The sequence below is a fragment of the Lepisosteus platostomus genome, chromosome 5 (genome assembly GCF_059453375.1).
Source record: "Lepisosteus platostomus isolate fLepPlt1 chromosome 5, fLepPlt1.hap1, whole genome shotgun sequence".
In the NCBI taxonomy this organism is placed as follows: Eukaryota; Metazoa; Chordata; class Actinopteri; order Semionotiformes; family Lepisosteidae; genus Lepisosteus; species Lepisosteus platostomus.
In genome coordinates this window covers 50498882-50516469 of record NC_142615.1, presented here as the reverse complement: position 1 = coordinate 50516469, position 17588 = coordinate 50498882, and the positions used below count along the sequence as shown (strand labels likewise).

The 17588-nt window shown below is 41.0% G+C and overlaps 3 non-coding genes across 3 annotated transcripts; 2 read left to right on the top strand and 1 right to left on the bottom strand.

Annotated features, from left to right (window-relative positions):
* Positions 1-1693: 1693 nt before the first annotated feature.
* On the top strand, positions 1694-1787 carry trnai-uau (transfer RNA isoleucine (anticodon UAU)). Its single transcript has 2 exons — positions 1694-1731; positions 1752-1787. It is a non-coding gene; the product is annotated as a tRNA-Ile (tRNA).
* A 13867-nt stretch (positions 1788-15654) lies between these two features.
* On the bottom strand, positions 15655-15748 carry trnai-uau (transfer RNA isoleucine (anticodon UAU)). The gene is made up of 2 exons: positions 15711-15748; positions 15655-15690 (listed from the first exon to the last, which is right to left on the bottom strand). It is a non-coding gene; the product is annotated as a tRNA-Ile (tRNA).
* A 259-nt stretch (positions 15749-16007) lies between these two features.
* On the top strand, positions 16008-16079 carry trnat-cgu (transfer RNA threonine (anticodon CGU)). Its single transcript has one exon. It is a non-coding gene; the product is annotated as a tRNA-Thr (tRNA).
* The last annotated feature ends 1509 nt before the right edge of the window (positions 16080-17588 follow it).

The following is a 17588-nucleotide window of genomic DNA, read 5'->3' as shown; positions in this document are numbered from 1 at the left end:
TGAGCCATGAAGACGACCCACCTGTCCCAGTGTATTACCTGTAGTGTAATCTTCAGAAAATCATAAAAAATTAAAGAAAGGGGCCACAGCTACAGTAAGGTTGTATGAGGTTTGGGGGCCTGTCTGGTGTGTAAAACACTTGGTTTCAGCAGAGTGGGTGCTGTATTTGAAATGCTATTGAGCCATGAAGACAACCCACCCATCCCACCTGTAGTGTTATCTTCAGAAAATCATAAAAAAATAAAGGTTCCATAACCCAAAACAAAGCTGGGAATAGTCAGATGACCTGCTTAGTGTGCAAAACACTTACCTGCAGCATTGTGGGTGCTGTGGTTTAAATGCTATTGGTTTGTGAACAGAATACCCCTATCCCAGTGCATTGTGCCACATTAAATAAAAGCAAGAGAAAAAGAGATTCAGAACACAAAGCTGTGTCAGTGTTCTGTGTAAAAAGTCGGTATGAACATCATGGGAGCTGTTTTTAATAAGCTGCTGAGTAAAGAATATTTTTATCTTCCTGCTGTCAGTAGTATTGTGAATATAGTTGACCCTTACCTGAATGAAAACAGGACGTAAAGGAAGGGTTTCAGAAATCAAACAAAGCTTTATTCCCGTGCTTACAGTCTGGGTAATTGGAGACTGCGCTGTTCTGCTTCCTATGGTCATATACCGGTTTTTCGCACGAAGCCGTATTGAACAGTATTTCTTGCGTTGTGAACGTGTGCACACAGCGGTCCCCCGGGTTCCAGTTCGTGCGTAATTACGCATCGATGAAAAACCGGAGGTTTTAAAAAAGATAATTAGCTCACTGATAGTTTGATATAAAGGGTGTGGAAATATCCACAAGTCGTGTTCTTTAAAATGCATTTGGTTTGACAGCATTCTGTGCTTCCATCGCGAAGATATGGACAAAAGAATATTCGTGCTTGGTCAAAAAAATGTCATAAAAACGACAAAGTAAAGGCTGAGAAAGCATCCACAATGTATTTTATACACAAAACAAGCATTCTCGCAACTCTAAGAGGTTTCGTGAAAGCGCTACAGGCGTGCCAAAATCGTTTTCGAACTTCGAGCTAACTTTACCCCGGTACTTAAGCCTCGTAGCAGACCCTGGGAGGCACGCTCAAAATAATCATCTTTCCCAGTACTTCAGAGTCATATTTAGATCGCTTTACTGCAATTTTATTTGACTGATGGGAGATGTGAAGCCATCGAACCTGTACTGCGCTTTCACATTGAAATTGAAGCCATTTCTCATGCTTTCTCTCAGTGTCCGGGCTGCAATTGCGTGTAAAGAAGGCGACTTGAAAATGAAACGTGTAATCACTTTACAGAGGGTCTTCACGACGGGGTGCGTCAGCTAGTTCTCCATTATTGTCAGTTTACTGGACTTCTGAAGAAACCTATCTACAATGAAGATACAAACTGCACGGTTTAAGGCACATGAAGATAAATCTGTTTGCTGATTGACTCAAAACATGTCGATACAAATAATCTGCCAGGCTGATTTACTTGTCCGACCACCTCCCTCCGTCCCCCTTTGCTGTTAGCACAATTCTTTCAGTTTCTTTTCTTGTATTTTCCTTGCTATTTTATTGTTCCTTTTCCCCAGGTGGAGATGGATCCACAACCGAAACCGTTTTCACCCTGTGTTTCTGCACCGTCAGTCTGTATGAAGAACAGAAGTTGCACAGCTCCAGTGGCGCAATCGGTCAGCGCGCGGTACTTATACAGCAGTGCACAGCAGAGTCATGCCGAGGTTGTGAGTTCAAGCCTCACCTGGAGCAGTGTCTTTCTCTACTGAGCGCAACTGTCGAGTTTAGATACTCTTAGATATTTGATGGAGATAAATTAACATCAAACGAACAAGTAACGATTTATTTCGAGTCACAATCAAAGAAGGCTCCACAGCTGAAACGTTGTGTTTACCTCTATTTTCAGCATGGAATAAACCTATACTTTTCCATTTGCAGCCCACACATGCTGTGATGCAGCTCCCTACTTAAATTACTATCAGCTGTATACCTCCAGTTGACCTGTACACAAATATATGAGAGGGGTCTACTGAGACGAGAGGAGCACTGAAGACTTGATAAAGCTCTCGCATTAGATTATGTGTTTATGTTGTTCCCCAGATTTGTTTTAATGTTCTTTTTCTTTTGAAGTTGTTGTGTTTGGTTGTTTTTTTATAGTTGCTAGACAACTACAGGGATTTACCTAGGTTCCCGTAAGACTTCTCGTTTTGTGTTTGTTGTGTTTTCGGGTTACAACAATTTTTTTTTTCTATTGATAGGACCCCACGCATTACTGTGGGACTAGTTAACTTTAGTTCATACATTGTACCTGAAATTACCACATAAACTACTACTGTACTCTGTTTTCCCTTTTTTTAAAAAAAGGCAAACCTAATGTTTGTTTCTCCTTGCTTCTGATTGGTAGCTACAACGGGTCAGTTGCAACAAACTGGCTGCTGAAATTTGTCAGCAGCTCTGTAGCAAACCTGTTTTCAATTGCAACAAACCTAAAATAACAACTGCTCCCCATTAGATGTTACTAAAGTAGGAGACTAAGCAGACGAAGTGGAACAATAGATTACATTGGAACTGTCCTGAATGTAGTGGAAATAATATCGTCATTAAGTAATGAACAATTGCTTTCCAGACACTACAATTATTCACAAGGAATTTTATCAATACATATTTTATTAATAAAAGTGTAATATCTTAATAATGAAGTTTAATGTTATCTATATTAGTAGCTGTATTACAGGTAATGCATGCACAGACTTTATTATACTATAATGAATTTTCAGGTATCCCGGGGAGAGAACTGAAATGAAGGAAATACATATTTAAAAGGGGTGTAAGTCTTAAATGTGTTCGTTCACATAGGGGTGTTAATTGAATAGATTTGTTGTAATATTATTTGACTCTACACTTCTGTTTCTCAGGAGACAGCATTAATATCGGGGATTTGCGGATACAGATAATAAGTTGTACTATACAGGCAAATGTATGGTTACCTTAATGAAAAAAACTCTTATCATTAACCTTTTCAACATTATTATTTAAGACAGTCTTTCAGAACAGTATTCTCGTATTAGTGGCTATAGTCTAATGATAACGGTGGTGAAACAGGTGAAATGTGCGGAAAGAATTGGAGATGGAACAGGAGACTCATCCAATCGATAGAAAGCTTGGGTAGGACTGCACAAACACGATGCCAGTACTTAGTAGCGTCATTTAAAAAAATACGTGGTTTAACAATATCAACTGCTCTTCTGTGAGCTCAGCTCCACTACTAGTAATACATTGCCCAAATTTTCAAATTAGATACATGTGTTTTCTACATGTATATAATTGGTACTTTTTTTGTTTTAACTGATTTAAAATATAATCTTTATAAAACAGACAAAGGGTTTATGTGTCGCGCATGAAATTCACACACAAGTAAGGAAAGATATCGCGCTTAGGAAGAAATCCAGAGTGCAGACGCCGGCGATTGAAAACAACCACATACAGCCTGTATGTGCTCTACCACTGAACTAAACTTCTGACAACTACTGTATCTTTATCTGCAGCACTTTCTTTTAGGAAGAGTGAGGAGTCTACAAGCCTAGAAAATAAGACAACTAAGTGAAAGATAAATTTTCACTTCTTGATTAAAGAACATAAAAAACACCTTTCTTCCAGCCAGATTCAAACCAGAGAGAAAAGAGTTCCCAGCTGTTTCCACTATATTCCTCCGCTCTTACAACTGAGTTATCGAAAACACAGGAAGCCCACCTTTTGTCTTACATAAAGCACAATGTAGTGCAGTGGTCCTATTTATTTAAATCCCAGTTCGAAATCAAATCTCATTCCCATAGTCCTGTTTAGTTTGAATTTAAGCAGTTGTAGCAGCAATACTTGGTAATAAGACAGAATTAAGCGTTGCTGTGCTTTCCTAAATGAGGCCCCATCTCACTCTCCATCTCTGTGGTGCAGCCACAGAGAAAGTATTCATGCAGGCTGATTTAAGATATTTTCTTTTGATAAGGGACAGCTCCCAAACAGGGATGCATTTAGATAAGCCTGGCTATCATGATCAATGGTCATCCATTGGCGCCTATCTGTCTAGGGAGTGCCAAATGGACATCTGGACTGCATTCCTAAGTGTCAGGAGTAAGTGACTCGTATCTCACCTTGATCAACCAATCAGGGATTTGCAGGGCGTGGTAACACCACGTGGGTCTCCAATGCCCGCCAAAATCTCAACCAATCAGCACACATCTGTGTCTTGGTTAAAAAGGGAGCGCAAGCTCAGATCGGGGCTCTCCTTGGCCATTTTCGCGCATCCTCAGAGACAATCACATGATAACTGCTGTTGTCTGCACTGGGACTTGGACTTTGTTCTAAGCGCGAGGCCGAGGATCCCATACGTACTCAGAATTCTACCAACGTGAATGCTCCGCTTGATCAACGGCAGCCTACAGTTGGACCCTCGTCGACAACCTGAATAGCTTATTCAGTAGCAGCGCTGGTCCGGGAACGAACCAGCTTCTTCCCGGGCAAAAGAGTGACTTGTGCGGACTCGCGGTCACACTCTGTGCATAGATACTTTCTACTAGCCAGCTGGACTGCTGGTAGATCCCCTCGGAGCAATGACTGCCCTGCGCGTCGCAGTTAGATTCCTCCGCCCGTCCAACTCCGAGCTGCACCTCTACTGGTTGGCCGGTAGCCAGAGGACGCCGGGACAACGCCCATTGGACAACCACTGGAACCAAGGCTGCAACAGAGCCTGTCAGCTGGTTTGGTGTTCGTGCCGGGAAATTCCAAATCCATACACAGTGGATAAGTAAACCCCATGTCCTACATTGCGTCTCGAGAATTCAATTGTACCTCAACACAAGTTGTTATCAATTTAATTCACGAGTATTGCATTTACTTCCGAGTTTAGAGTAACAGTGGGTAATAACGCTGATTAGCGATTTTGTAACCGAACGATATATATTGACATATATTCTCTGTTGTGTATCTCTTTGTGTTTGCATCTCTTCGAGATTATATACCTTGTATATTGATAATCCTCACAGTAAGGTCTGCCGCTTGTATCCAGGCAGACTGGTATATGTTTGGTGCACAATTTATATTAATAACTGTATCTCGTGTATTGAACATGTGTGTGTGCGTTGTTAGTTGTTCTGACGATTGATTTTCTAAAAACCACAGCGAACCACCTCGTGATTACTGCTACATGAATAATTGTCTCAGTAAACCCATCAAACCTGTACACAGCTAAGGAAGAGTAGCTCGGAAAATACCCAACTCAACAAGCGAGCGCATTGGTTGCTCTTGCTCTTAATGCAAGGAGCTGTTTTTTATTTCACATTCATCATTATTATCCAAAAACAGCTGCACAACTGGTCGCATTTGTGATTATGTCACTTCTCTGCAAAACTGGAAACTACTGTAGGTTTATGTAGCGCCAATACATTTAGCTGCTACTCCTGCTGCTACTCCTTCGTCCTGTTTTAAAAAAAAACATAAACAATTTTCTAATGAACAACTCATGAATTATTGCCAGGATCTATATTTAGCGTTTGGTAGTGATAACACTGCAGATATTGATTGAGTAGAAATTCATGATGTATTAACAGCTTTATCTGAAGCGAGAAGTCCTAGAACGCCATCTATGAAGTTTTAGGATTCATACCAAGAAATGCCTTTTATTTCCCACCCCAACTGCTGCTTTGGCATTACACATTATGTGAACATTACCAGTTTTGGTAGCTTCTGGGCACGATTTTTCTAAATTGAAACTTATTACAAAATTCTTGTAAATCAGGACTAATTTTAATATCAAATGAAATTACTACAGAAGAAAAGGCTTAACTGAAATATGAATAAGACTATGCAAGCCTAAAAAGTAGAACAATTCAATTTCTATAACTTATTTTTAATTTTTTTAGAAATTGGCTCACACACTGGAAAAGACTAACGTTTCTCTTTGTTAGAGTATGTGAATAACAGTTTAACCCCAAATGTTTGTAGTTGTGATTCTGTTAAAATTCAATAAATCGTCTATCAACAGTAAGAAATTATAAAGAAAGAAAAAAAATGTTTTATTACATAAACTATAAGACAATGAAGAGAGTTTACTTCGCTTTTTTTCTTTTGACTTATGCGTTCAGGATCCGAACCCATCTGTGGACGGTTGTGTTTCTTGAATCTCTTGTAATCATCAAAAGTCGTTGTTTTGTGCTTCAGTTTTTTCTCGAGTTGTACCATGGATATTTTATATGATCAATACTTTACATGCTCTTTTGCATTTTTCTTCACATACAGAAAAAGTTCAAGTTGTTCATATCACAGAAGATTGCAATGTGAGTACAGTAATATAAAACACCTGAAGATGCCAGGGATTGAACCCCGGACCTGTGGAGCAGTAAGTGACTTGTAACGCTGACATAAGAAATACTTACATAAAGTGCTTTTACTGACCATATTACAAATCACAGGAAGTAAGGTCTTAAAACATTGGGCAGTAGTGGGATTTAAACCCACGCCCCTGAGAGAGTGGAGCCTAAAATCCAGCATATTAGACAATTCAGCCACACTACCTCTGGCCCCTTCTCCTTTCCTCTCGTTGCTGAGTATAGGTGCCTTCATGCAATTGAGCCAGTTTTGAATCCCAGCCAATACATCTCCAAATCTTTTCAAATGAATCTGTGATCTTGTAGCACATCCTCTGAAAGAAGCAATCGAAATTGGAAACGTCTTCTTCAACACTGAAAAGCTCAATTAGGACGAAGCAGTTGTACACAGGACAGCAGTACCGTATATGTTCTTGATTGATTCAGACTCGTTCTCAGTGGTTCTTGCTCACCAAATAACTTAAAAGCTGAGGAAGAACGCTACGAAAAATACTAATCAAAATACAAAATAATAATCATTATTAACCAGAAACAGCAGAAAAACTGGTCACATCTGTGATTATGTCGCTTCTCTGCTTCAGCAAGGTCAATAAAGGACTCTCTGAAAGTAGTAAAACACTGAAGAACTGCAAAACTGAATTCAAAATCATATTAGGAATTCTGAGTGATGCCTGCTGACATGCAATCCAATACGGATGTTGTCTTTAAATAAGAATTCTCTATGTTTCCCTGCCTTTTCCCTGGAGTGAAACTATTGGATTGAAGGAATTCTTATCATAGGTTTACAAGGTGCCGTTGATATTTGGATAAATCTATGAACTCGTGATTTTTATATACTTTAAATATCGGCCATATGCACAGAATAAAATGACAGTACTAATGATTTTTCCTGAGACGAAGCACAACTTATCTTTCCAAGACAGCTGATAAAGGCAAGCCAGTGGATACTCTAGCAGAACATGGAAAAACGTTCAGCTTTGTAACCAACAAATTCCCCATTTAGATCTGACATGTGAGGTATGCTTTATGATTGCTTGAAGTGAAACCCACAATCTCTTTGGAACTTAGACAAGTTATTTCTGATGGAGCCCTATGCGGAAAGACTTAATCAGCTCTACCCCTGAGGATGACTCGACTCGAAAATGCAGAACATTAACGTTTCACAGATAAAAGGAGCACAACCGACATTAAAATTGAGGGCGCATTGTGATTTGCACTGACTCAAAAGTGATCTTGGTAGACAAACTTCCCTGCTGAAGGTGGAAAAAAGAATTTGTGTTGAGAAGAAGAAACACTTTTTTCTCCCTGCTTTGATGTTAAGCTGATAAAGTAGCTTTTAACACATTGCTCCACTTGGTGGTTGTAACACAAAAACTCTTAGCAGCAGTGGGATTCAAACACACACCTCCAACAAGACTGGAGCCTTAATCCAGCACCTTAGACCACTCAGCCACACTAACCACTGTGTCCTGTCTCTTTGTCTCATTACTTGCCCGGAGGAAGCCGGGTGGCTTTTGCTCTTGTCCAACAGTGGCGTTATGACTATGGAACCGACTGCACCTGCTTTTTCTGAGATGCTTCCCCTCTCATGGTGAGATCTCGAATTCTTAAACACCTCTGGATAAAGTTCTTCTGTGGAGCAGGCTACAGACCTCTGCGTACAGCACCCTTGATGTTGTTTTATTTCTATAGCAGCACCCATCCGGAATTTGTTTTTGTTTTACTTTTTATTTGAACAACAAAATAGATTCAATATAAACAAGAGCACATATAACGTATTAATAGACTCGTGAGGGGCACATAAATAATACAATCAGACTTTATGGAAAAAAAAGTTAAACAAAGTATATTTCCTCAATTACAGGACAGCACAAACAGTTCTTAATGCAGAAATGGAAGCCTGTCTAAATTTTCCTTTCTGTTAAAGACATTTCGGGAATCACTTTTTTTGGGACACTGATTTTTCTCCTTTGGGGAGCTAAAGAAGACTATAGGGTGTGGCACAGTGGTAGTGCAGTTGATTCTAGCTCAGAAAGTTGCGCGTTCAAATTAGGTTGGGGTCAGCTAAGAGTTTTTCACCATCTGCTGGTGCTGAACCCAGACTTCTCACCATGTAGTTGAGTTCTTCTCAATATCTCAGCATCTCCAAAACATCATGTCCAACTTTAGAGACAGCTACATCAGACAATGAAAGTTTGAGACCACTTTATTATTACAGGTTCTAGCAAACCTGAAAGCTAAGGCGTTTCAGGCCACTTTTTTAATTAAAAAAGTGTCTGAAGCCTCTAAATAAAATTAGGCTTTTTTAATTGTGTATGAAATTCACTCCCATGGGCTCTGAAAGGGGAAATATACTGTTGGGATCCTCGCAAGTGAGGTGTCTCTTCTTGTGGTGAAGCACAGTCATACCTGACTTGTCCGGAATGACCCAAGACAGACTTTATCCAGAAGCGACGGCACCACTCCAAGTAGAATGAGAGAGAAACACAGCACGACACGGGGAGTCAAGAGGCTCCCACAATTCACCTTTCCTCACATTACTGATTTCTTCACTAACATTTTGACCGTTTTACAATCACAATGACCGTTTCACATTAAATAAGTTTTTAAACCATCAATATTTAAGAAAAAAAATAGTACATTTTTTTCCAATTATTAAAAAAAACATTAAATGCCTTGATTGCATAAAGTTTCACAGACAGAAGCAGCACGCCAGCACAACCAACATTAAAATGGAGGGCACACTACGATTTGCATTGACTCAAAAGTGATCTCGGCAGACGTCATTCCCTGCATAACGCAAAAGGTGGCAAACCGCATTTGGTTGAGTGGACGCAAGAAAGTTTTTGTTTTCTGCCTTGATGTCAAGCTGACAAAGTATCTTTAAACACTTTGCTTAGTTTCTCGAGGGACTGCCAAAAAGCAGCTCCCTCCCCTTTGAAGTCAGTTGGAAGAGGGTCGGTTACCACTGTACTGTGTCTCTTTGTCACATTACTTGCTCAGAGAAAGCCAGGTGGCTTTCGCTCTTCTGGTCCGACTTAGTGGCATTACGACTGTGTAACGAACTGCACCTGCTTTTTTTGAGATGCTGCCATTCTCGTAGTGAGATCTAGACTTCTTTAACACCTCTGGATATAGTTCTTAAATGAAACAGGCTTCAGACCTCTGCGTACAGCACCCTTGATGTCATTTTATTTTTACAGCAGCCGCATCCGGAAAGTTGTGTCTTTTACGTTTTATTTGAACAACAAAACTACATACAATACAAACAAGAGCACATATAACGTATCAAGAAAATCTTCAGGGGCACATGCTATAATACAATTACACTCTATGAAAAACGTTTACACGACGTTAATAAAGATAAGGTCCGCACAGCTTGTTCTTACATTTCGAAAGAGTCCGTATATACCCCTTTACGTCTATTTTGAACTGTTCAAACGTAGGACTCTTCCCAGACCATTTCACTTTATACCACATTCCTAAATGAGGATGCATCTCCCGTTTTAGAACTATTTTGGGCGGTATGGCTTATACAACACACCCACAGTATTCTAATGGTGGACTGCAGATCTGTGCTATAGTTCAGTCGAATTCGAAGGATCCAGCAATCGTACTGGATTTGACTAGGATTCTGAAATGTCACTTGCAAAAGTATTCAGGTTTGCTTGAACCTTTGATAAAAAAAAGTGATCTAATCTGAAACTACCCATTTTACAATCTCTGAGGTAGTTGTCACTAAACTCGGACGTGATGTGGCACACATGTGCCGTGTGCCTTTACTTTTCTAAAAAACTGGTATCGGGAAAAGTTTCTTAATATTTCTTTTGATTAGCATGCAAGAAAATGTGATCATTACCTATGGAATTTCCCGCCAGCGTGGAGCTTGAATTCACAACCTTGAGATTTAGTGTTCAAGAGTCACAGAAGAGGTCGGCCTGGTCTTCAGTTTGCCAACGATAAGCTCCGGCAGTGCTCCTCTGTAAAGCAGCTTGTTTGGATCGGTTATGTGGGACGGCATTTCGATACTAAGATCATTTGCAGTGCACTCAAAAAACATAGATGAAGAAGGTGTCACAGTAAGGTGAACCCAAGGGCGAGGGATGTTCCTGCTTCGTGTACATCTACACCACCTAGCAATACAAACGGGGTGCTAGGGCCCCTCTACATTACCACAGGCTCTGTTTGTCTCCCAGAATCACCAATGCACACACAGACCAGCGACAAGCATTTGTATTGTATAAGTGCCCTTTTTATTTTCCAACTACATTCACATTCACTGTCACCCAAAAACACAACGAAAACAGAATTCACAGCAGCAAAAGGTCCTTCCCAGGGTCAAAATGAATACAGAGGGGCAGCAGTCTTTTCTGTAAAATACATGAGAGAGGTTACTCGATCGTCTCTACTTAGTACCTGTAGTCTCTGATGGCCCACTTTGAGGAGAGGGGTATCGCCCAGTCCTATTTCCCCAGTCTCTGTTCAGGTAACAATAGAAATCCTCTGCGACTATATTACATTCCTCTCAGTTTGAATCGGCTAACTGTGCCAGTTTCCTTGTTCCTCACCTTCAGGTGTTAAAAGTCTCTGTACAGTACCTCTGTTCCAATGCCAATGTCTCTCATTGTCGTCAGTTACTGAACCAGTAGATCCTTGCCTCCAGGTATTAGAAGTCTCTGCAGAGTTCCTCCGGGGTCTTGCACTCTGCAGCGGGGTCTTGCACCCTGCAGCTTCCTTGTGCTGCCTGTGTCGTCTCCAGGATCCAGTGGGAATCGGGAGCCCCCTCTGTTCTGTCTCAGGTCTTTTTTATCCCTCTCCTTAGCCAATCCCTTTCAGGGGGGTTTCCACTGTCCCTGTCAGAATCAGGTCTGCCCAGTATTTTTCCAGGAGGAAGCTTGTGTTGTTTGAGGAATGTGGGAGTGCTGAGCTAGGTGTCATGGAACCTTATCAGTTCACCCCTTGGTCTGGCTAAAACTGGCTCAGCGACTCCTCACACCTCCAAGTCTCGATACCTAATTGCTCCCTGAACGACTTGGGTTTGACTGTTTTTACTGACTGTTCCTGTATTAATTGGGACAACTGCAGTCACCCCCTTGAGTGAGAGGCAACATTGACACCATCCTGGAATTCAACATAACCTAATCAATCACAGCCTGTTTCTGCCTCAATAACCCACACCCTGTAACACAAATCAACATAACCCAATCAATCCCAGACCGTGACTGCCTCAATGACCCACATCCTGCGACACAAGCTTCACCTGGAGCACAATGGCTGTGTTTTCAGCTACGGAAACTTCCTGTTGACAAGTCGGTGTTTGTGTTGCTTTTTCTGCTCAATGGAGCTGTATTAATGCAGGCACACGTGCTTCCACGGCAAGTTATTTTATTAGTGCTCACAAACCAACACACTGCAGACACCTCTGATACTGTCACTGCTTGTGGACCCCGTGTTCCTGCCGTCAGCCTACTATACCATGTTCATGCACATCTAGAAATATTACTGCTGTAGTACAGGAGCGAAAGACGAAACGAAAGCACACCCAGTTTAAAAAGGCACATCTGTCAACTGCTGAACTTCACAAGGATGGGATTCACACCCACATGTGCAGAGCACAATGGATTAGTAGTCCATCGCCTTACCACCCCACCACCTCATCCCAGAAGTTAGCCTCCTGACATGAGTTAGTACTCAAGATGGTCGTCTTTCCTCTACTCAAGGATCATTTTCCTCTTCCACCTGCGATTTCACCATTTTCCTTGAAGATGTCAAACATAAAAAGCATATTGAGCTCCTTGGACTTGAAATTACCAGATAAAAGCCATTTCTCATCACTTGCTCAGCGAGCAGGCGCAGCGCACACAGAACGCAGGTATCTCAGAGCGGTGTGTCTAAGAGGCTGTAAAAGGATAGTGCTCTGTTGGTGCTGTGGCTTAGCTGGTTAACGTGCATGTCTAGTAAATAAGTTTCTGGGTTCAAATCACCACAGTGCTTTTCTCCTCTCTTGCCATGCAGAGTTGGTCGTTGTGGACAGCAACAGGTGTCTGCCTTAACTTTAATGGAAGTGTTCATTTCTGGAACAACTTTTTTAAAAACAAATTCCACACATATTGTGATAGATAAAATACTAATCTTCCCTGTCAGTGCAGAATAATTAGTGCCAGCTGGCATGAAAACGACAAAAAAAACATTTTTGTCTTTAGCGTAAAACCTGTGAATGTAGAAGAAAAGATGACGAATGTCAATTTTTATGGCACCGTGAGCTTGTCCTTCAGTCAAACACGTAGGTAATTCAAACACACCCAGAGATGCACTTTGAATTAGCTTTGACCTAAATACTATCTACTCCAGATGTGATTGGGCCTCTTTCCACATCCTGATATATGCAGAGAACACAAGCTTTTGGCACGAGTGAATATAAATGTAAACATAAATACTATTCAATATATCGGAATTTTGTTTACCTGGGGATCCTCAAATCAGGAGTGTAGAAAAGAACACCGTTAAACACCGGGAGTGCAGAACATGATAAAAGTGTTCTTTAAACAAAAAGTGAAAATAGTGAATATGTCTTTCACTTAGATGTTCATTGAATGCTCAGTAAACGATAAAGCAGAGGCTCGTTTTGTGAATTCTCCTCGCATCAGATTGTCTTGCTTCGACCTTTAAATTGTACACTGTGTAGACCCTTCACTCTCCCTAACTCAATTAAAGAGCTGCAGGCAAAAGTGCCTATCAGTTTAGTTCAGTGGTAGAGCACTTGCATCTCGTGTATAAGGCTTTGTTTTCTACTGCCACTCTGGATTTCTTTTTAAATGCAACATCTTATCTGTGATTGTCTTTCATGTGACATCCCCCGTGTGTGAATTTCAGCATGACACATAAAATCGTTTGAGATGCTATTTTTAAAACAGACCAAACGAAAGACCTAGTAGCTAAATACAAGTAGAAAACACATGAATCTAATTGAGAAAATTTGGACTGGAGCGATGTATAGTATTGTAATGGTTGGGGGTTCAGGTGGGCACCCTTGCCATTGCCACTTAAGTCAGCCCCCCACCGTCGGGGACTCAAACCTGCGACCGCCACCATAGCTCAACAGGGACCCAGCCGCTTGAGCTTAGGGACGGACTCCCTTTAGTTCAACAGGCTGGGTCCCTGTTGAGTGATGCCAGAGGTCTGGGTTTGAGTCCCTGACGGTGGGGGACTGACCTGATGTGGCAGTGGCGAGGATGCCCATGTGAACCCTGGAGCGTTACAATGGTGTCAGCAGTGGGATGGGATAGCCCTTTGCTGAGGTTGGTGAGTTAAGCGGGGGAGAGTGTAACGCATACGGCCACCATTGAGTGTGTAAGAGCCGGCTTACCAGAGCGGTGATGTCACTGCCCTTCCCTGTAATAGCAGGGCCACAGCCGCAGGACTGAAGGGAGATTGCTCTTTAGCTCAACAGGCTAGGTCCCTGTTGAGTGATGCAGGAGGCCTGGGTTTGAGTTCCTGGTGGTGGGGGGCTGTTGTGAACACCGGAGTGCTACGGTATTACTAATAGCAGCACAAAGCTCACAGTGGTGGCTTTAGGGTATCAGAGCCAGTGGTGCAATGGATAATGTGTTTGACTTTGGCTCAGAAGATTGCAGGTTTGACTCCTCCCTGGCTCGTTAAGCTTTTAAACTACACTTCTCAGCGTACACAACCCTTCTATCGACTGGATGAGTCTCCCGTTACGTCTCCAATTCTTTCCGCACATTCTGCTTGTTTCACCACCGTTACTGTTGGACCACAGCCACAGAATCGAGGAGAGATACGGTTCCGATAAACTGTCTTAAATAATCATGTTGAAAAAGGTGACAAAGTTTATTTTTCTTTAACATAACCTTACATTTGCCTGTTCAGTTCAAGTTATTTTCTGTACCTGCAAATTCCTCAATTTTTCTGCTGTCTCCTGAGACAGACATGTGTCAAATCACAATAAGTAATACAATCTATTCAGTTAACACCCAGATGTAACAGAACACATTTAAGACTTACACCCCCTTTAAATATGTATTTCCTTCATTTCAGTTTTCTTACCTCCCCAGGATACCTGAAAGTTCACTATCCCATATTAAGGACTGTACATGCATTACCGGTAATACAGCTACTAATAAAGATATACATTAATCTTAATTATTAATAAATTACACTTTTATTAATAAAGACATGTATTCATCAAATTCATTGTGAATAGTTGTGGTGTCTAGAAAACAATTTTAGCTACAGTAAATATTTCAAGCAAGTGGTGCGTATGTTCGTTACTTTGTGACTATATTATTTCCACTACATTCAGAACAGTTCAAATGCGATCGACTGTTCCTCTACTGAACTACATAAACCCTGTGAAGAGGTGGTTTAAGTTAGTCTCCTACATCGGTAACATCTAATGGGCAGCATATGTTATTTTAGGTTTGTTGCAATTGAGAACAGGTTTAGTAGACAAATTTCAGCAGCCACGTTCGTTGCAATGACCCGTTGTAGGGTCATTGCCAATCAGCTGCAAGAAAAAAAAAAACATCATTTGTGCCTTTATTTAAAAAAAAGAAAACAGAGTAGTAGTTTATGTGGTAATTTCAGGTACAATGTAAGAACTTAAGTTAACTAGTCCCACAGTAATGCGTGGGGTCCTATCAATAGAAAAAAAATACTTGTAACCCAAAAACACAACAACCACGATGCAAGAAGCCTTCCGGGAACCTAGGTAAATCACTGTAGTAGTCTAACGACTACAGAAAATAAAATAAACAAATACTTAAAGGAACAACTTCAAAACAAAAAGAACATTAAAAACAAATCTGGGAAACAACAAAAACAGAATCTAATGCGAGAGCTTTTTCAAGTCTTCGGTACCCCATCGTGCTCCCTTAGTCCCAGCAGACCTCTCGTCTAAGAAGATATCTCTCATCTATCTGTGTAGAGATCAGCTGGGGGTCCACAGCTGATGGGAATTTAAGTAGTGACCTGCGTCAGCTGCAAAGGAAAAAGTATAGGTTTATACCATGCTGAAAGGAGAAGGAAACACAACGTGGACCCTTCTTCGGGTGTGACGTGGAATAAACCTTTACCTGTTCCTTTGATGTTAATTTAGACTGGATCTCCAGCAAACACCTAACAAGCTACAATCCCGTTAGATAAGGTGTTAAGGACGACCTATAAGTAACAGTATCTAAAGTGGACGGTTGCTTTCGGTAGCTAAAGACAGACCACACTGCTCCAGGGGAGGCTCGAACTCACAACCTCGGCATGACTCCGCTGTGCACTGCTGTATAAGTACCGCGCGCTGACCGATTGCGCCACTGGAGCCACGTAGATTGCTTTCCCTTCACACACTGACGTTGCACAAACACAGGGTGAAAACGATTTCGGCATGTTTTCCGTCTCTCCGTGGGAGAAAGGGACAGTAAAAGAGCGAGGAAACTACAAGGGAAGAAAATGAAAAAATTCTTGAAGCCAGCTCCACAGAAGAACTATATTCTTTACTTCTCCTGCCATTGCAATTTGCGCACAGATTTTTTTTTTCAAAATGTATTAGCCTTGATGGGAAAAAAAAAACTAGACTGTGTGCGCGGTGGCCAAGTGGTAAGGCATCGGTTTCGTAAACCTAAGAGCGCGGGTTCAAACCCCGTCCGTGCCTGGTTTGCGTGCCACGATATACCTTTATCTAAATCGTCAATTGTCTTGCAATGTAGAAATCTCTGTAATAATAAGAAAAGAAAAGTAGTTAATAATCCTTTGACAAAGTAACGGGCATCCTCCACTGCTTGTCAGGATGGCTGAGTTGTCTTAGGTGGCAGCCTCAAGAACTCAATCGTGTGTAGTGAGAGTTGTTATTCACAACCCGGATTTCTATGGAAGCCCGTTTCCGCCAGGGAGTAAAAAAAAACCCGCTATGGTATCTCAGAATTCCGATTTAGCAACTCAGAATTGCGACTTAGTAACTCAGAATTCCTACTTTATATCTCACATTTGCGACTTCGAAATAGCCCATATTTCAATGTCTGTCCTTTTGTTATTGTAACGGATTCGGGTTGTAGGGCTTGTGCCCTCGCAGCTCCCACCCTAGTTCGTGCCTCACTGCATTGGCTCGAACCCAGGTCTTGCCAGCTGAGCTAAAGAAGACCCTTTTAAGTAAAAAAAGACATACAATGAGATACCATAGCGCGTTTTTTTTACTCCCTGACGGAAACGGGCTTCCATAGATTTCCCTTCATGTTCATTAAGATGTTTAATTTGTATGTTGCTTATATAAGAACAGTTTCTTCAAAAGTTCTGTCAATTAACAGTGGAGAGCTAGCCGATGTACGTTTTCATGAAAACTCTCTTTAAGGCGATTACAAGTATCTTGAGCAAATCTGCGTCATATTTTTTTTAAAAAAAGTTTAGCTCAAGATGCAACAGGAGTATAAATGAATTCTCCCGCCCTACATTCCAAGATATGGAATCTTATTTTTCTTGAAGTGTCTGATGTTGGTCGTTATTGGAAATTGCCCGGTGATATCGACTCAGGTACTCAGTTGTTACGTGCTGTAATTCGATACATGCAAAGCATTTATATTCCCTCAAATTATTAATAAGGCCAATAATGTATTAAACATTACATGCCACTTTTTCTCTAGATGATGTTCACGATGGAACAGTGAGAAAGGCATGCCTAGATATGCTTGAACCAGAACCTTACTATCGTTTTAGTCCCGACCTGACCGCACTGAGCAATGGTACGACAGAGACTCCAACAGGTCGGTTTTCTCCTTTTACAGTTTTTGGGAAAAAAATAATCTGCACTTTTAAGCAAGTATTTTATTTCAAATTTTGCAAAGTGTAAGTTTTTCTTGGAAAACGTTGTTTCAGAAAGAAACTGAGTTGATGGGAATAGCCCTGTCAGTAGAATATCGAACGTTTCATCTCAGCTAGTTCTTCTGTGGAGCAGGCTTCAGAACTCTACGTACAACGCCTTTGATGTCATTTTATTTCTACAGCAGACGCATCCGGAATGTTTTTTTTTTACTTTTTATTTGAACAACAAAATAGATTCAATATAAACAAGAGCACTTATAACATCAGTAGAATCGTCAAGGGTACATAAAATAATAAAATTACACTTTCTGAAAACGATTAAACTAGGTAAATCAAGATAAGGTCCGCA